Consider the following 6,000-nt stretch of genomic DNA (forward strand, 5'->3'; position numbering starts at 1 on the left):
GCAAGAGAGACAGCCTGACCAGAAGCTGGTTTCTCTGTCGCCTACAGGATACAAATAAGAACTGTCTACGTTTCAATAAAAAAAAACTACCTTCAGTTAGTACCTTAGAACTGGCTTCCTTCTCCTCAATTAAGTAGAAGACAATTAAATTCGAGTCCAGCTTCAAGGAGTTTATTATGCCTCATCGAAAATGATGAATGACTCTTGGTGACCTTGTCACCTTGCCAACTCGGTCCCACCTCGTTTTTCAAAAAGCTAATGAAACCGGTGGATTTCTCCCTCCTTAGGAGCTGGGGCCAACAAAAACAGCACACACCATGAAATGCAAGGAAGCTGAGAAGGGGATAGAGAGAAAAAAGGAGAGAAAACCCACACTTGACATTTTGACAATTGGCCAAAGTGACTTTGAAGTGCAAACTTGGGGGGGGGGATACTTTGCCCTTCTCCATATTGATTTCCTATCTGTTCCATTGCTTTAATCCATCCCTGCTCAGCATACACCACCAATGGCTCTGTTGGGAGGAGGGGGAAGAGGGGGACAGGCTTGCCCTGATTCTTTGGCAAGAAAAGAAAAGTGGGGAAAAGGGAAGAGCAAATGAGAGCAGGGGATGCTTTGGAGTTGGCAATGACATCCATTAGGACTCATTTGCTCCTGAAATTACCCTGAACCAGAGCAAGGACTCAAATTACTCTCCCTGCTTGGCTGGGAAGGAACAAAGCTGACTCTGAGATCTGGGGGCAGCAGGTGGAAGGGTTAGTAGCCAGAGCTTTGAATCTAAGCATAAGTTCTGGCTCCCCCATTTTCCAGTTGTGCAGCCTTAATACAGTTACTTGATCTCTTTGGGCCTCAGTTTCTGAATCTGTAAAATGGAAATGATCCAACTGTACGGGCTTACTATGAAGGTTGACTGAGGTTATGCTCTTTAGACACTTAGCTACTGCCAGGCATAAGGTGAGCACTTAAGAGAGGTCACGAGTCTTTTCTGTTGCTTCACCTGACTCACAAATTTGTAATTTTTCCACAACCTCACGTCTTTCACTATAGAGTGAACAAATCTTCTGACTGTTGAAGAACTCTACTTAAAATGCATGATTTAGATCAGAGGCCAGCAAGCCTTTTTGGTAAAAGGTTAGAGAGTGTATGTTTTAGGCCTTGAGGGCTATATAGTCTCTGTCAGAACTGTTTGCCTCTGCTATAGACAGTATGTAAATGAATACACATGGCTGTGTTTCAGTAAAACTTTATTTACAAAAACAGATGACAGCTGGATTTGGTCACCTGACCCCTGATGTAGGAGAGGGGGCTGGAGAAGTGTAATTTCAGGCTTCCTTGGTATCATAATACCATTTGCATTTTTTAGAATAAGCGACAGGCAGACTTTTATTAGCAGAAATCACAAGGAAAAGGTTCCTTGGCCAATTCTGAGATGTGTGCTTTTAAAAATGTCTCCACTGATGCATTAGCAAGGAAAGAAAATACCATGCACGTTTTTGTTTCTGGTTTTGAATTGGAGTTGGTGAAATCAACAGGGTAGTAAATCAAAACGCAGGAAAACCCAGTCAATTTTTGTTCGGTCATCCGCTTTGTTCCTGACTTCTGTTTGTATTTTATCTACAATTTCCTGAGTATTTTAAGGTACATCTCCCATTTATCTTCACAGAAATCTTGTAAAGTGGTAATAACAGCTAATGTTTATGGAGCGCTTATTATGTGCTGAGCATGGTGCTGAGCATTTGGCTGGTGTCACGAGAGGCAGCAGAAGTTTAAGTGCGCTGGATCCAGGTGGGGGAGGGGGGTTGAAACCTCGCTGGGTGATCTTGGGCAAGTCACTCAGCCTCTCTATGCCTCGGTTTTCTCATCTGTAAAGGCCTTTAAACTTGTCAAGCTCTTGGAAGAGCATGTGGCACATGAAATGTGCTCAAGAAATGTTCACTAGCTCAGTCTCCACCACAACCTGGGAGAGAGTTACCAGTACCTCCATGGAGTGGAGAAGGGAAGTACCTCTGCTGAGATCATCAGAGAGTTTTCCAGCAAAGGCTGGAATGAGGTCTGTGTGACTCCAAAGCCTTTGTTCTGCTGGACTGCCGCACACATCACTGCTTCCCAAGGGATGGCCATGACCTCCATTTTACAGAGGAGGAAAGCTGAAGGTCAGAGAGAAAAAAGCATTTACTTAAGCGCAGGCATTCGGTACACAAAGGAGCCAAGACGGTGTTAGAATCTTTGACTTGCAGTCCAGGACTGGCTCAACAACCAAAACCCCGTGTCCTCTTTCAGGGATTATGGAATGTTCCAAGTCTAAAAATAACCAGCAGAGTGATCTCCGCATGAAAACCTGGAAGCCAGAGTCCATGGGTAAATTCAGGAGGATGGTGGAGAGGGGGGCAGGAAGAGAGGGAGGAGTTGAAGTGTCTGCAATTGAGACCAACCTTCAGGGGCTGACACTACCTCCATCCACCTGAGCTTGAGTAAAGATCGTGGCATGCCCCGATAATAAGGAACAGTAATCGACTGGTGCTTTATGTTGCAGGCACTGTGCTACACGATTCTCATGAGCACTTTCTTTAATTATCATGGCAAGTCTACAAGGAAGGTCCTTCACTGGCCCTATTCTTATGTGTGGAGAAGCTGAAGCTCTGAGAGATACTTTATCACCAAAATGTCACAGCAAGTACCTGGCACAGCCAACATTTGAAACTTTGGGTCACTCTGACTTCAAGCTCAGGCTCAGAAAACTTTCACCACTACTGTCAGTCCCATGTCACCCCCCAGTGACCTTGGTCACAGAAGTCTGGGGAGCCTGAGAAGCTTTGTTTCTTCTCTGCCTCCCCCCCACCATCCCCCTTTCCCATATATTCATAAGTGGAGCCCCTTGTGAGTGTGGGTCATGTGGAAGCTAAGTGGATCACACTGTGGAAAACTTTTCTATGAATTATCTTCTTACCCAGCACTGTATCTTCTTGCCTTCCATTTGCCAAGCAAATGCCAAGAGCGCTATCGAAATATGATCAAAACATTACCAACCATACCGCCATCCACTGAACTTGAGTATAAACTAAATCATCTAGACCGGAGTTTGCACCTGACAGGGCAAGGCAGCCCAATAAAATTAATTAAATATAGAATGAATATCCTTGGATGGCAACTAACATTTATTGAGCATCCAGATGCTGCTGGAGACTCTTCATTTGCTAAGCCACCAACGCTGTAGACAGGAGGGCTTAATGTGCCTGTTTCTGAGGGTACACGGCAGCACAGAACCATTCACCTGTTGTTAGTTGCCTTCTTTTGGTAAACGAACCTAGCTTTCTATCTATGATAGTGATATGAGTTTCCCTATAAAAAAAAACATTTAATTAAGTTTTAGAAAGGTTAATAAAAGCTACGAAAATGTAGACAGATATGCCCCAAACACTGAAGTCCAGGTAATATCAGCCTGGTAATTTGTCAGGGCCTCTCCAGCCCTGATATTCTGTTTAACAAGCATCAAAAGCCAGGGGTTTTTAAAATAACCAATGGTGGGCTCTCTCCTGTAAACCATAGCCTCACGAGCTCCTGTGCCCACCTACCTACCTGCACACAGGTAGGGGTGGGAGCATTCATGCATGCACGTGCATGCACGTGCACGCGCGCGCGCACACACACACACACACACACACACACACTGCATGGCATGTTCCATTGTCTCTCATTCTGAGGAAAGAAACAGTGACTACGAATCACCCCCAATGCCATGAATTAATCAGGAGCTCACCAGCCTTCATTGTCCCAGTGAGCCATCCTATAAACCTATGGCCCAGCACCCAGGAGACAAGGACATGCTACTCTGACTGAACACTCATGTTTGCCTGGTAGGCTTGTATGCATGCTAGGTTTTTTTTTTTTTCCCACCTCCCTCTTTCCCCTAGTCCCAAACTGCTGGACTCTTAGCAACTGCAACAGAATCGTCTGCTTCCTTTTGGATCTAGAGCTTCCAATATTGAGTGGCTGGGAGAGACACCATCTAAGTTCCTCAGCAACACGGTTGCCATGAAGGTCTATGTGGGCTTCTTGCAGGGAGGCTACCATGGAAAAGCCCAAGTCCGTGTGATTATCATATTCCCCCTCCCTCAGGAAGCAGGATCTCAATTGTCCTCAACCCCTCTTGCCTTCTTCAGTTCTTGGTTGACTTGCTTTTTTCTCCCAAGTTCTCTCTTGCTTTTGAGGAGCCTAGATGCAGCTTTTTCTTCCCCTGGAGAAATTTCTTTCCACTTATATTTACATTGAGAGGGTCTGTGAAAAAGCTAAACTCTAGCTGAAGTCTTATAGGCTTCTCCATTCTTTTCATTCCTCCCATGGAAAACTCTGGCAACTTCCCATCTTAATAGCTGCATTTTTCTCCAGGTTTCATCTCTGGCCCTCAGATCACCACTGAGAGGGACTTGCTGTGTCCAGGTGATATCGGTTCCATCAAGGGGATCCATTTCCATTCTCCCCATTTCAGGCTTTGGGTCCTGTTGTGGGTTACCAGCACTGCCTTCATAGATTTTGCCAGCTGGTTACCTCAATAACCAGCTGGCAAACCAAAATAATGAAATACCTGCTTCCTTTCATCATAGAGCGTTTTCTACAGATCAAGCATTTGCACATCCATTGGCATCTGCAGTCCTTAGGCCATGCTAGCATGGAGTAAAAAGTTATATTTCAAACAACAGCACTTTAGCTCTAATTGTATCTGCCTTGTGGGATATCCAGCCCCATCACATTCCTCCTAAACAGCTATCTAGGACGAATCCTCTGAGATCCAAGGACTGGATCTCTTGGGCAGCCCCGTGTATTAGCCATTTCCTTCTTTGCTGTGTCTTACTGGGACCATACTGTCCATCTCCACAGATGACCCCAATGGCAGCTACGCTGGCAACACCCTCCAAAGCTACCCCTTGCTTGTTTTTCTGTTGGTTGTTCTTCCCCATGTAAATTGCTGGTACCATGGCTTTTGATGCTAAACACTGACAGTGTACACCAGAGATTTTTCTAGAACCTCAGTACTGGCCTTTTCAATCATACTTCTTGCCTTTCCTCAGGGTTATCAAGCCTGAGCCAAGAGTTAAAAAAATCCATTTTATAATTTTTTAAGCATGTTCCACAGGGGCGATTTGACATTTATTTTATTGTCTTAAATCTTTTTTTTTTTTTAGGATTGATTTATTTATTTGAAAGAGAGTGAGAATGAGATTGAGTGCAAGTGGAGGGAGGGGCAGAGGAAGAGAGAGAGAATCCTCCAGCAGACTCCCCACTGAGCATGGAGCCCAACCAGCACTCAATCCCAGGATCCTGAGATCATGACCTGAACCAAAATCAAGAGTCAGCCACTTGACTGACTGAGCCACCCAGGCACCCCATGTTGTCTTAAATCTGAAGGGTTTCCATGACACAGAGAAACCTTATTTCCCATTCAGTATCTCATGACAACCTTAGGAAGAAGGTAATATGATTACTGCCATTACAGATTACACATTACAGATGTGGAAATGGAGGTTGACTGGGAAAGAGTCAAAACTAGCTCATGGTCACAGAACTGATGCATTTATAATCTAAACGCAAAGCCAAGATGATATTCTGTGTCCTCTCAGCATAGAGGTGAATTTTCTGTGATGGTCTTCCTTTCCATATTTACCTCATAAGAACTTTTATGCTTTTCAGTGCACTTGCCATGATTTGGGTCTCAGAAGTGTGGCCACTGTAGTAAATCCTCAATGTTAGTAATTCACCAGGGTTGTCATGTGCCTCTCCCAGCACGTTCCTGGCCTGGCTGTAAGAACTTTTTTTCCCTGATGAGAACTTTCTGTAATCAGCTTGTGATTAAGAATGGAGATTTTCTAGCTGTTTTGTATTCTCTGTCTTACATAAAGGTCCTGGTATGGAATACTTATTTTTATATCCAGATTCCAGAAAGAGGTGGGGTTAGCTTGAACTAGAACCTATGTAGTCTGGTTTTTTGTTGTTGTTGTTTGTTTGTT

Source organism: Canis lupus, chromosome 2 (genome assembly GCF_003254725.2).
Source record: "Canis lupus dingo isolate Sandy chromosome 2, ASM325472v2, whole genome shotgun sequence".
NCBI classification, from domain to species: Eukaryota; Metazoa; Chordata; class Mammalia; order Carnivora; family Canidae; genus Canis; species Canis lupus.